At 39.4% G+C, this 14,177-nt stretch overlaps 1 long non-coding RNA gene across 2 annotated transcripts; it reads right to left on the minus strand.

The window, feature by feature from the left end:
• Window positions 1-1,955: 1,955 nt before the first annotated feature.
• LOC147827602 (uncharacterized) lies at window positions 1,956-13,918 on the minus strand. Of its 2 annotated transcripts, none has more exons than XR_015451936.1 (4): window positions 13,728-13,918; window positions 12,834-12,952; window positions 12,605-12,659; window positions 1,956-4,527 (listed from the first exon to the last, which is right to left on the minus strand). It is a non-coding gene; the product is annotated as an uncharacterized LOC147827602 (long non-coding RNA). The 2 variants fall into 2 exon arrangements; XR_015451937.1 differs by lacking the exon at window positions 13,728-13,918 and adding an exon at window positions 13,418-13,682.
• Between the last annotated feature and the right edge of the window lie 259 nt (window positions 13,919-14,177).

Here is a 14,177-nt window from a genome sequence, read left to right on the forward strand (position 1 = left end):
CAGTGATCTCCTTCATGGACTAAAAATATAATAACCCACTCCACTCTGCATCCTTGCAATAAACCCAAGTACTGAAGGGAGTCTGGATGAGTCCATTCCTGTACAATCCAGCCGCTGCATGTGTAGGTCCCCAACAGGTGTCTCTTTCTCTTTCTAGATGCAGAGTGATTGTGACAGACCCCAGAAGTCTCCAGTAGCTCCAGGAAGAGGGTCAGAGCTGGAGATGCCCACGTTGAAATAAAAACCCCAGGGTGATGAGCTGACTAGATGAATTCATCAAAGAGCAGTCAATATCATTCATGTTAGAGAATGAGAGACACTCATCTCACAGTGTTTCCTTAGACTAAAAGCCACCAATGGTGGAGGTGGCAGGGAGGGCAGGATTAATATTCCCTTCGTCCATTTGGTGGGCCTTCACAGGGAGGAAAATGAGAACAGAAAAGAAGAGGGGGAGAATCCTTCTTTCCTAGACTCAGGTTGTTTCTGAATAAAGAAGAGAAGTGATATCCAGTTAAGACTACTCTGTTTTCTCTCTCCATGAACTATCTAAATAATTCAGCAACATATTTTCTAGCTTGGTGTAAAGGATGAAGTTAAAAACATGCCAAGTACCATTATATTCTGTATTTGAAGGAATTTTGAAATGAGTTACTAAATTAATTTGGGTCTTCGGAGTGACTGAAATCCAAGTGTGAGAAAAGAAACCAACAAGCCCCCATCCATAAGTGCTTACATATGTTAAATGGCAACACGCTCCACTCCATGAAAAGCATGTTGGAAGGCGAGGGTCATAAACAGTCTTAGTCAGCAATTCCCAGCCTAGGGAAAAGACCTCCCTGGTGCTTAACCCTTCCCCAGGAAGAGCGTGCACCATTGGAATCTGAAATCTGCCCATTCCTCAGTGTGCTCTTAACTCATACTGCATTGGGTTGTTGGTGGTTTCCAGGTGGTGTCAATTCTAAAAGGACTCCGCCTCCTGCATTTCCATTACCATGTGCATTCTTAGCTGCACATTTCTCTTTCCTTTGGTTCTTCCACATGGTGGCCAGTATAATCCTACAACACAAGTGTCATCATGTCCCTTTTCAGTGTGTTTTCACAGCCAAAAATAGTAGCTCTCAGTGGTTTCCCCACTAAACTGCACAAAATGAATATAATTTAGATGGATGAAGTCACTCAATCCTGATCCAAGCTCATTCTCTACATTTTATGGAAAAGAAGACCAAATAGCATTACAGATATTTTTCAGATCTTTATATATTTATAGGGTTGGAAGGAAGCAGATTCTAGGATGGGGTGTAGGGAGGAGCTCAAGGAGGCAAGGGTGCAAGACAGAGGGAACTTCTCATTGAAAAGACTACCTTTTCCTCATTGTGCATTTTTGGTGCCCTTACTCACAGTCAACTTTAGATGCATGAATTTATTTCTGGTGTCTCTATTCTATTCCATTGGTCTGTGTGTCTGTTTTTATGCCAGTGCCACACTGTTTTGATTACTATAGTTAATAATATATTTTGACATCAGAAAGTGTGAATTCTACAGCTTCAATCTTATTCAACGTTGTTATGATTATTTATGATTTTTTGCAGGTTTCTGTGATTTGGGGAATTGAGGTTTTTTTCTGTTTATCTAAAGAATGTCACTGGGATTTTAAAAGGATCTCATAGAGTCTGTAGATCATTTTGGGTAGTATAGATATTTTAAAATATTATGTATTCAAAACCATGTACATAGGATGCCTTTACATTCATATATATATATATTTCTTTAATTTTTTATCAATTTTTATAAATTTCAGCATATAATCATTGAACTCTTTGGCTAAATTTATTCTTAATTATTTTCTCTTTTGTGTTGATATTGTGAACAAGATTGCTTTCTGAATTTTTTTTTCAGATAACTTGTCAGGGCACAGAAAATCAACTGATTTCTATATGTTGATTTTATATCCTGCAACTTTTTCAAATTAATTTATTAGTTCTACCAATTTTTTTGACTCTTTAAAATTTTCTATTTATATGACCACGTCAGTGTCAATCTGCACGCAGAGATAAATTTACTTCTTCATTTCTGGTTTGTTTTTTTTTTAATTTTTTTTTTTTTGTATTTTTGTGTTGAATATAAATGGAGCAGGTAGGCATCCTTTGACTGTACTCAATGTCAGAGAAAAAGCTTAGTTTCCCCATTGATTATGATGTTAGCTGAAGATTTTCATATATAGCCTCTGTTGTACTGAGATAAGTTTTATCTATACCTATTTTGTTGAGAGTTTTAATTCTAAATGGATGCTGAGCTTTATCAAGTATTTTTTCTGTGTCCATTGAGATCACAACACAGTTTTTTTCATTTAATATGTGATATTGACTAATTAAATGATGCTAAAGCTCCCTTTTTTCTCAGCAATAACTGCCACTGGGTCTATTTTTAATTTGCTGTTGAATTTGGTTTGCTAGTATTTTATTGAAGGTTTTCGCATTTGTTTTAAACAGGAATATAGTTTTCTTGTGGTGTGTTTTTTGCCTTTACAATTAGGGTGATGATATCCTCATAAAATAAAATTAGAAGTGTTCTCTCTTCTGTTTTTGTTTCTTGCATTGCTCTTGAATAGTTTGAGAAGGGTTGGCATTAATTATTTTCTGACTGAAAGAATTCACCTATGAATCCATTTTGCCTGGGCTTTTCTTTGTTGGGACATTTTTAGACTGCACATTTATTCTCCTTAATTGTTTTTTATCTGCTCAGACTTTCTATTTCTTATTGGTTCAGATTTCATGGGTTGTTTGTTTCTAGAAATTTATCCATTTTTCTAAGTTATCTTATTTGTTGCATAAAACTATTCATGAGTCTTGTATGATCCTTTTTATTTCTCTGGTATTTTTTATAATGTTTCCTCTTTCATTTTATTTTGAGTCTTCTCTCTTTTTTCTTAGTCAAATCATTCATTTGTTAATTTTGCTGTTTTTTTAACAACCAACACTTTTTAATTTTCCTATTATTTTTATTTATTTTAATTTTTCTCCTCAAATCTTTACTATTTCCTTTCTTCTGCTAACTTAGGACTTAGTTTGCTTTTCTTCTCTAATGTCTTGTGGAATAATGTTAAGTTGCTTGAGATCTTCTTTTTAACATAGGCATTTATTGCCAGAAACTCCCTTGTCGGTAGTGCTTTCACTGCATCCTATAAGGTTTTGTGTATTGTGTGTTCATTTTCATTTGTCTCAGATATTTCTTAAATGCCTCTGCTATGGTTGTGTTTTGATGTCTCCCCAGATCCTCATGCTTTTCCAGAGGTGGCTGGATCTACAGTGTGAGATTGATTCAGGGTAGGCTGGAGGGCACTAGGATTAAGAGCGTGAGTGCTACCCACCCTAAGTAGTTTGAATGAGATAAAAGAGGCAGAAAGATGCTGCTAAGGTCCCTTGTTGCTTTTGCTGCCTTCTGCTGCTATGAACTGTTGCCTCTCTGCTATGTGCTACTCTACCTTGGAGCCAGCCAATTACGGACTGAAACCTCTACAAACTGTAAGCCAAATAAACATTTTCCCCCTTAACTTGGGGTATAGGGTATTTTATCTCAGCAATGAGAGAAAAGAAACTAAGACAGCCCCTTTGATCCAGTGCTTATTCAAGAATATGTTATTTAGTTTTCATGAATGTGTCCATTTTTCCCATTTTCTTACTGTTTTTGATTTCTGGGTTCCTTCTGTTTTGGTTGGTAATGATACTTGGAATGATTTCAATCTTTTTTTAATGTGCCAAGCTTTGTTTAATGACATAACATGTGAACCATCCTGGAGGCTATTCCTTGTGTGCTTAACAATATATATTATTCTGCTTTTGGGTGAAAATGTCTGTATATGTCTCTTAGGTCCATGTGGTTTACAGTGTTGTTCAGTTATGTTATTTCCAGCTAGTATTCTCTCTGAATGGTCTATCCATTATAGAGTAGGGTATGGTTCTTTTCCACTATGATTGGATTTCTTTCTATTTCTCCCATTGGGTTTATCAATGTTACCTTTACATATTTTGGTGCTTTCATGTTGGGTGTATATATATATATCTATAATTGTTATATCATTCTGTTCTATTGACTCTTATCATGTTATGACTTTCTTTGTCATTAATGATAGTTTTTATTTAAAGACTATTTTATCTGATATTAATATAGTTATTCCTGTTCTCTTTTGGCTACCATTTATAAGGAATATCCTTTTTTATTCGCTCACTTCTAGCCTATCTGTGTCCTTGAACCTCTTTAGGTGGTTCTCTAGTAGTCATCAGTAGTAACAGTTCTGTTTTCAGCCATTCAGTCACTCTACATCTTTGGATTAGGTAATTTAATCTATTTACATTTAAAGTAATTGTTGATAAATAGAGACTTATTCTTGTCATTTTATTCATTTCTTTCTGTTTTGTGGTTTCTTTCTTCCTCTCTTATATCTTCCTTGGTAGTTTGATGATTTTTCTTGCAGTAGTATGATTCGATTTTTTTCTCCGTATCTTTTATGTATTTCCCAGTGATTTTTCCCTTATAGTTACCATGAGGAAAACAGAAAACATCATAAAGTTACAATAGTCTATTTTAAGTTCATTACTATTTAACTCCAATGACAGAAGCTCCATACTTTCATTTCCCTCCACTGTACACTTTATGCTATCCATGTCACACTAAACATTGTTTTATGTTGTGGATCCATTAACAAATTATTTTATCTGTAATTTTTAATACTTTTCTCTTTTAACTTTTGTACTACAGTAAAAAGTGTTTTATGCATTACCATGTTAGAGTAGTCTGAAATTGACAATAAACTTATCTTTACCCCTGAACTTTATACTTTTGTATGTTTTCATGTTACTAATCGGTATCCTTTTGTTTCAACCTGAAGAACTACCTTTGGAATTTCTCATAAGGCGGTTTTGTTGGAAACTGACTGCCTCAGCTTTTGTCTAAAAAAGTCTTTATCACTCCATCATTTCTGGAGGATAGGCTGGCATGTACAATATTCTTAGATGGCAGGGGTTTTTTTTTTTTTCTTTCATCACTTCGAATATACCTTCCAATTCTCTTCTAGTCTGCAAGTTTTCTGTGGAGAAATCTGATAGCTTTATGGAGGTTCCCTTTGTACCAATTACATTTTGAAATGATCACGTTTTTAAAGTAATAGGTTAAGTGAATATATTATTACTGCTAATTTCACCTGATTCTTTCTTACCTTTTGTAATGTAGCTAGTAGAAAATTTCAAATATTTGAGCATACAAAAGGGAAATATATAATATTTTAACACAAGAATCTTGATTTGTAGCACAATTCTAGGATTTTAGAAGATAAATTAGATAATTTACTTCAACCAGGCATGACTCCTGTTGTTTTATAGTCACAGAATTCACACTCTCGCCATTAATTCATTCACTCATTCATTTAAGCATCTCTTAAAGTATGGGGTTCCTAGTACAATGCTAAGAAAATATAAAGATTGTCCTTATGATTGAGGGCTTCTCAATTTATGGCAAAGTGAGTATGCATTAATACTGTGTGGGGTGTTTGGGGATTTTTGCGTTGTTGTTGTGCTAATTTGTTTGTTTGTTTGTTTGTTTTTTGAGACAGAGTCTCTCTATGTAGATCAGACTGGCCTTCAACTCAGGGACATCCTCCTGCCTCAGCCTCCAGAGTGGTGGGATTACAAGTGTGTGCCACCACGCCCAGCTGTGTGTTAAATTCTATACCAATTTTTGTATGTTCTGGGGTCTGGTACTGCAGAAGCGATCATCTGCATTGAATGTTTTTCAACTGTCCTTCACGCTCTCCTTTCCAACCTTCTCCATGGTGCTTAGTGCTCCCAGGAAGCAGACCTTATGGAGATTTCAGCTGCCTCACTTTCCGCTTTTAGACTGCATGCAGACTTTGAGGCAGAGGCTGCAAAGCTACCGAGGAGGACAGGATATTTACCTCCAGCCCCTCCTGACAGGTAGCTGCAGGTTGTGAAACAGACCACACTTCCTGTTAGGGCCTCTCCTGAGGCACTGCCTCCTCCTTCCCGTCAGGCTAGGGGTGGGTGGCTCCCAGCTATGGCCAGCCCCGGGGCTGCACACTATCTTTGTGGGTTCCCCTTAATTCTGTCTACACCTTTGCAAGTAACCCCTATACTAAACTCTCCTTAAACTTCTCCAAAAATAATACATGTAATATGCAGTTCATATATTGAAAAAAGCTGTCCTAAAGAATAAAAGGTCTGTAGTATTTAGAAACATCATGGATGTAAAAAACACAGAGAAAGACTAAAAAATTGTACCAGATTGAAAGAGTCTGGAAATACAAGACTAGAGAGCCAGTTCCACACTTTGTTTATCCAGTTTCTTCATAACCAGACTCATACATGCGTTCCTTGTAAGTACAGTATATTATTGAAATAAATTTTATATGTGTATCATTAAAATAATATCAGTATGTTATTATATACTATTTATATATTGTTTTATAAATGTATTATATATATATAACTTATGAGAGGAGGTAGGGTAAGATTGCTAAAATGCTCATAATTAGAAAACCCAGGTGAAGAGAAACTGCAAAATATTTGCACTGTTCTGTCAACTCATATAAGTTTCTATTTTAAAAAATAAATAATAAATGTATCCATAGGTAAAATAAAAAATAAATAGGAAGTAATGAGGGAAGTAAAACTCAGGAGCACCATAACAATGCATTGCCACTACAATCATCGGGGTCACCTCGGGCCTGGTGGCTGACTTCCTGTGCTCTGTGATTGAGAAAGGATGGATGGTAATTTGTGTGCAATTCTTGGAGCACCGGTTAAAATTCCATTCCATTCTCTTCCATTCAGGAAAGCAAATCAGAATCCAAGTAGACAAGGCGGATTTATAGAAAGGACAGCTTGAATCTGCTCTAATTTATAAAAGAAGCAATGTGCCTATAAACCTTGACATTTCAACTAATATTAGTATCAAATTGTGCCCTGATAGACAAGCATGCTAACCACTTCACAGGTGAGCACTCCTCACTTACACTTGTTGTTTCCTGTAATGGAAAGATCTCTTCTACTTTAAATTCTTCTCTGAATATCACAAGGTAGTAATTCCACAGATTTTTATTCAAACTGCAGATCGGGTTTGGTCACATGTGGATTCTTACAGGCTTTGGTTTTTAGGCTATGCAATCACTAGGGATCCATAGGCTAAATATTGGGAACCACCGAAGAAGGATAAAGCCTTTCATGATTAATTGTGTACTGAGTGCTCTGCTCTGAGCACTTGGGGTTATTCGGACTTATTGTGCTGTTTGAGACCATCATGGCTTTGCTCACATCTTCCTTATACCAGGAGTACCTGGTTCTCCTTTTCCTGCCTCACGTTCAAAATGTTTCCATTCTAACTTAGGTAGGGTGGTTAGATTCTAACTCTCTGATTAACACAGTACAATACAAAACGAATGTCTTGGCAGGACATCAATTCACAAGATTGAAGGGATATTAGAAGAACCAGACTCAGGAGAGGCGAGAACAGGAACAGCCCCTGAGATCCTGGTGATGGGAAAAGCCAGTCATGGTGCTGCACCTTGGGATGAATCCACTTCAGTCAGATTTGGTCTCCACCTTGGCATCACTCACAAGCTCTCCAGTCCTGGGAGGGAAAGTCTGGTTGGCCTAGGACTCATGGGCTGTGTCACAAACCCACTCACTGACTAGAGGAGGCAGAGTCCCTCAGCTAAGAGTGACATCACGGATGACATACTGGGACAGAAGTAATTTTCCAGAAGAAAACCAAGAAAAATGGATTCTGCGCAGCAAGAAAACTAACAAAACTTAATTGTATAAGCTTAAGGCTTAATTAATAACTTTATCATCTGAAATAATAATACCATGACAAGCCAAAAATGTGCCTATTCTCCTGAAAGGAAGAATACATCAATGTAGTATGATTTGATTTTTGATTGATTTCTGTCCCCCACTCAGCTTGTATCCTAAAATTAGGCTAGACCAAATTTCTTATTTTCCTGAGAGGAGCTAGGATAAGGGTCAAGTTAGAGTGACTGCCTTCCAATCATTTGGAATTTGATTAATTCCGTATGCAGAACATATTCTGTGCATAATAGTTGATGTATTTCCTGCATAGCTAATAATTTAAAACATTGCCTTTTATTTCATAGTGACTAAAAGACCAAGTAATAAATATTATTTTTTCACCAACCTCATAGTAGCACAATTTTTAAAGTGTTGGGCTCCACTTTTGATGTTAGGCTAGAGCTTTACTCTGGATGGATGGATAGATGGATGGATGGATATGAGAAAGTATGAGTCAGAGCTAAAAACCTATATTCTCTTGCTTTAACCATCAATTAATCACTGGGGTTCTTTAAGGCAGATTTTCATTCTTTAGGGATTTGGACACTTGATAGATCTGCCTATGAAGGGTGGTAAGAGTTAAGATTCCCCGCAGCACTTTTCATTCTTACTTTTTGTATTTCTCTCTGAATAATAGCAAGTCTATTTTGCCTTACTACTCAAGGTCAACCAGCCCAGCTGAAATATAACTTCTTTTTGTGTGACTGACCAGTGGCATGAAGAACCTACAAGAGCAAGACAGCAACAGCAGCTCCCCATTCAAAGGAATATTATTGTCTTTCCTGGTAGAAATAGAACCCGCAGTCATGGGAATAAGCACAAATATTGCTAAGCTATTAGGTATAATCATACAATGTACCTCTCCCCTCTACCTATAGTTCTCAGATGTCTATATCTTATTCATGGAAAGTAGCAGGAGGAAAACAGACCATGTATTGATTTCTGGTCCGTAGCAACACGTAGAGAACACCAACTTCAGAGAATGTTGGAATCAACCGAGAACAGCAGCCACCTAAATGATACTCTCTGTTTTAGAAGAGGATGGGGAGGTATATGATAGCAATGCATATGTGCATATGTGACTTCCATATGCACAATCCTATTGCCCTTTACTCTGCTATCAGGTGCCTTCTCTGGTCCCCTATTGTATACTACCATAACACTGCATGAAACTCGGGTATGCTCAGACTTGGTGTCTGGAGGCATGAAGAAGGGTAAAAAACAAATCCAAATCCTCTTATCAAAACTACAATGTATGTATTCTTACTATTTCAATTTTGCAGTTTGAGGAAACCCAGACAAAAGCTAAGTAACTTGTGTCTGGTCACACAGTAAGTGGCAGAGTCAGAATTCACACCCCTTGCATGGCTCTCAGGCTGACAGCCTGAGAAACGCTCTCTTTCATGTTTAAACCACTAGGCCTCTCCCCAGAGAAGAAACTAGATGACTCAATCAATGGAAGAAACAATGGTCTTCTAATGACTGGCTTCCTGCTCTGTTCTCTCTGCTCTACCACCTGCCGGCTGGACTCTGGAAAGAGAACACCAAGGATTTATAATCCCCAGGAAAGGCAAAGTAAACATTCTTTACACAACCACTGAAAGTACTAAACACATCATGATGTTTATCTTACAAAGATGAAATGTGAAACCTCATTAATTTTTAAGCAGCATAGATTTAGTAGCATAGATTTTCATAAAACAGAAGTAAACTAAAATCATTGTCACTCTCCTCCTCCTTCAGCTATCCCTACTGTCTTTCAAATAAAGTACAACGTCCTTAACCCAGTAAACTTCATAAACTGGCCCAGCCTACATTACACACACTTCCTCTCCAGCCTCTTTATTCATGTTGCATTCTTACTGCGGAGCCCACACATACGCAATACAACCCATTTTTTCCACACACCTGGTCATTTTCATAAGTTGAACCATCTGCCCAGAAAGCCCTTTGCCACCTGGTTTAGGTTCCTCCTCCTGGCTGCCCTAGCCTCACTTGGTCATATTAGCTATAATTTTTGTTTTGTATATTTTGGTGCTGTGACATCTTGGGCTTTGCAGTGCCAAGGGTTAGGTAATTCCTAGAGAGAGCCAATAACCACAAAGGAAGCGCTCCTGTGATGGGCAAACTAAGCAGTCCAAAGGCCACACACCCCCAGATGCCTCCTGTGTCAGCTTGCATCCACCTACCGTAACTACCCAGTCCCAACTACCAAACAACCAGGGACAACCTCCTGCTCCAGAGTCTGCGAACATTGCTCAAACTAGCCAGTCCTAAACCCGCTTACCCTGCCTCTCCCAAACACAAGGCAGGCTCTTGCTCACACTGTACTTTCCGTACACACCTAGCCACCACCTACCGACCCTGCTCCTTTTCCAGGTGCCTCCAAAGCATCTTTCTGTGCAGTCATCTGTTGATCTCTTGGCCTCGTCATACCTGAACAATAACAAAATCTGCATTGTAAGACTTGTGAGTTGACTGCTCCTGCTTTTCTGCCACCACCAAGCTATGACCACAGTGCTCTACTGCAGTCTGCACACACCACACAGCAATCCTTCTCTGCTTGTAGCCCAAGAAACCCTCACCTTCATATAATCGGCCCCTGGCCTGATAATTTACTGAGTGCATCCTCTTAATAAATGCTTGAGAGGTGAAACAATTAATTAATTAATTGATCTGAGAAGTTGCTGCATGTGAAATCACTTCAGTGCAAATCTCACTTGTCAATTGGCCCTTCTGTTTACAACACATATAAATCCAGGTACCCAAATTATTTGTGAAAAATTAAAACTCTCCTCATCGGTACACACAACTAGTTAATGTAAGTGTGAAACAATGCCAAACACAGTATGGTAGCAAATGTCCAAGTTGAAAATCAGTTTTACAACTGCAAGATATTATTAGGTTACAAAAATGTGTGTGCAAGAAGTTCTGAGCAAAAGTGTGGAATAGAGCTTTATTGCCTCAGTTTTATACTGTGCATCCCAACCCCATGAATCTGAGGGTTCATAAATTCTATTTGATGATAACTTACAAAAGGAAAAAATGACCTCCATATATTTAAGTCCTTGATGTATAACAATGCATAAATTGTGACTGATCACACGGTATTTCAATTCAGCCACCGTGTTCTTCGGGAAGAGGGGAAATCACACATCACTGAGGCTCTGTTAGGTGCCTGGGCCTGTGCCAGGTGTGACCTGAGTTGCTGAGGTGAAGCCTCCTGATATTCCAGCAAGTTAGGAGCTATGGCAGCCCTGTCCCTTCAGCATGGCCCTGCTAAAAGAGATCCCAGCCTCCTGCCTGACTTGAAAGGGGACATAAATTTACAGGAGGAGGTAGCCCTGGTTGGAAGGCGGTGGGAGGGAGATTCTGAAGATAGCAAATGAAATACCAGGTGCCTTGGGTAAAGGAGAAGACAGAAGATTCTGGAACATGGAAGGACTCACGGGGAAAGATTGTAGGGTCTGGGTTAAGGTGGTGCAGCAAAGAAGTGGTCGTCCAGACTGCACACAGGAGGACAGGGGCAGGCAACGGGGCACTCACGGGTGCCAAGGGACAGGACCAAGACAGAGGAGGTGAACGAGTCTGTGGCTGGGTTTCTGCTTCAGTATTTCTGGCCAGTGCAAGAACCATGTCTGATTCATACTTTGTATTCTATCAGTATTTGTTAAATGACTGAACAAATAAATTAACAATTTTCAAACAGTTTAACTTGTTATTTGCATATAAATTGTAACACTAAACCCTCTCGATGTGGCATTGTACCCATGTTTGGACTCATAACAGCGAGCCCAAGACAACACACTGTTGTGGTGGTCCTTGTTTGTCATACTAAAAGATGCAGGCGCTTAGTTGTGGAATGACAGGCAAAGTAGTTCTGTCAGAAGTGTCTGGTAAGTCAAATAAAGCACTGTATACAGCATACTGTATTGAGACCCATCAGCCTGTTTTCGTTTTCTGCTCTTTGCTTTTCTCTGTCAGCCTTAGGAAGGCCAGTGGTTTCCTTGTGGTGTTTGTTTTCCAAGGAGCTACCTCAGTGGCCACCCCGGAAGCATAGGAATGAACGTAGGCTTCCCACTCCTGTGCCCACCAGAGCTGCTCCAATTTGCATGCACACAGTGAGCCTCCAGGTAAGATTTGATGGTGATGACAATAATAATTTAGGAGGCTTTTGTGAAGTTTATGATGTGCTGCAATCCAAATACTAACACTGCCATTTAGAAGCTATGCAACTTGGACAAGATACTATGGTTATCTGTGCCTTAGTTTCCTTCTGTGTAAGAGGGATAAAATAACATCACCTAATCGAAAAGACTGTTAGGAAGACCCATGTTTTGGTAGCATATGATGTCCCTGGTTTGGTCCCCAAGGTGGTGGTACTGGAAAATGGTAGAGACCTTGTAGAAGTGGGGCCTAGTGCTCTTGGGGACATTGCCCCCAAAAGGGAATGGTGTTCTCCCAACGTGAGTTCTTACAAGAGCTGAAACCTGACCTGAGTCTCTCTCTGGTTTCCTGTTCCAAGATACAAACTCTTCCTTTCACATGGGCTTCCACTGTTGTGATGCCAGCTACCATCCACCATGAAGTCCTCACCGTGGCCCAGCCCATGTTAGCACCTTGCCCTTGAATCTCCTGAATCATGAGCCAAACATAAAGTTCACCTGTTTCTGATATCTTGTCAAAGAAACAAAAATGAACTTGTACAACTAAGTAAAGAGAAAATACATATCAGATACACTTACCATGATCTCATTGGATTCTTCCTCGGCCCCTCTGAGGAAGCCTGCTACGGTCTCCCTGGCGAAACAGAAGGGAATATACAGAGACTATCTTTTTTTTTTTTGGTACCGGGGATCAAACTCAGGACCTTGTACTTGCAAGGCAAGTGTGGTGCCACTGAGCTAAATCTCTGGTCCCAAGACTGTAGGGTCACAGTCCATCAGTGACAAGAGCTGGGATTGAGACACAGACCTGGCTGACAATGGAGCTTGTATCCTTAACTTTACACAGAGATGAAGCGGAGGCTCCAAGAGAAAAAGCAATGTGAAAATCACCAATTTAGGGCTTCCGTTGAGACGACAAGATTCCAACTGAAAACAAAAAAAAATAATGTCTTTTAAAACTTTAACATTTCAATGCTGCTTAAATAAAATTATTTTAAATGAAATATGCAACATTTCCAAGTAAAAGTAAGAAGACATGAGAAGATAAAAATCAGCTTGGGAAGAGAGGTAAGAAGATGCCTGTGTATCAGTCAGGCCTTTTACATTAGCAAAAGTAAGGCAAAGATGGCCAAGAAGTCGTTCAATTCATTTTGACAACTCTCAGGGGTTGCATTCCAGCTGCTCCCCATGTCACATGCTGCATTAAGAGCCCATCGAAGGACAGGGATTTAGCTCAGTGGTTCTGGTGCCTGCCTTGCAAGCACAAGGTCCTGAGTTTGATCCCCGGTACCAAAAAAAAAAAAAAAAAAGAGCCCAACGAAGCCTTCCTCCCTCCATGTGGCCCGCACATCCCTTGGCTTCCCAGTCCCTCCAGGGGACAGGGAACTTTACCACACGGGTCCGGGTCCTCATTCAGCTTTCCATTGCTACACTGGGTCCCCCAGCAATGCTCCCGGAATGTTTGGAGGGAAAATTTTTCTTCTATGGGGGAGCAATGGTATTGATTCCTGTTTTTCGTTCCCGGTTTTACTTTGAGACATTATAAATACAAAAAATATCAGTTCTTAATGGGTAACTGTGGGGAGCAATGCTACATAATTTTAGGGAAAAACCATTTGATTAGGCCTAGTTCTCCTGCCTACAGGCCAGCTATGGCATTTTGAGCCATAACTCCATTTTGGCCTCCTGTCACAGCTAAGACCTCAATGATCCGGTGATGCTGGGATTCTCCAGGACAAGATTACACCAGCTGAAGACATCCTGGGAGGAACAAAATCTTCATCTACTCAGTTCCTCATTGTTCTGGGATTGTTACATCTTGTTTACGTCAATGTACCGAACTCTCTGCAAGTCATTTGTTACATTTGTTTCTCCAGACATTCGATAAACTGGGAGCTTTCGTCTTTGCCCCCCAGAGCAGCACTGATCAGACCCTAACCTCAGCTTCTTCTCAGTCTCAGTTTTCTACCTTTCCTGTAATTCGCCTTGTGCTGCCCTGGCTCGCAGGAGACTAGGACTTAACTGCAGAGCTTCTAGTAACGTCCCCTTTCCCTGTTCCGTACAGGTAAGGCTTCCCTCAGTGAAGTTTCGTGGTCTTCCTTTGCACTCATTGCTCTTCCTGCAAACTCCCTTCATGTTGGGTTAGGAGTAT

Source organism: Heterocephalus glaber, unplaced genomic scaffold (assembly GCF_053883595.1).
Source record: "Heterocephalus glaber isolate CG9 unplaced genomic scaffold, H.glaber_assembly_v1.0 deba00001442, whole genome shotgun sequence".
NCBI lineage: Eukaryota > Metazoa > Chordata > Mammalia > Rodentia > Bathyergidae > Heterocephalus > Heterocephalus glaber.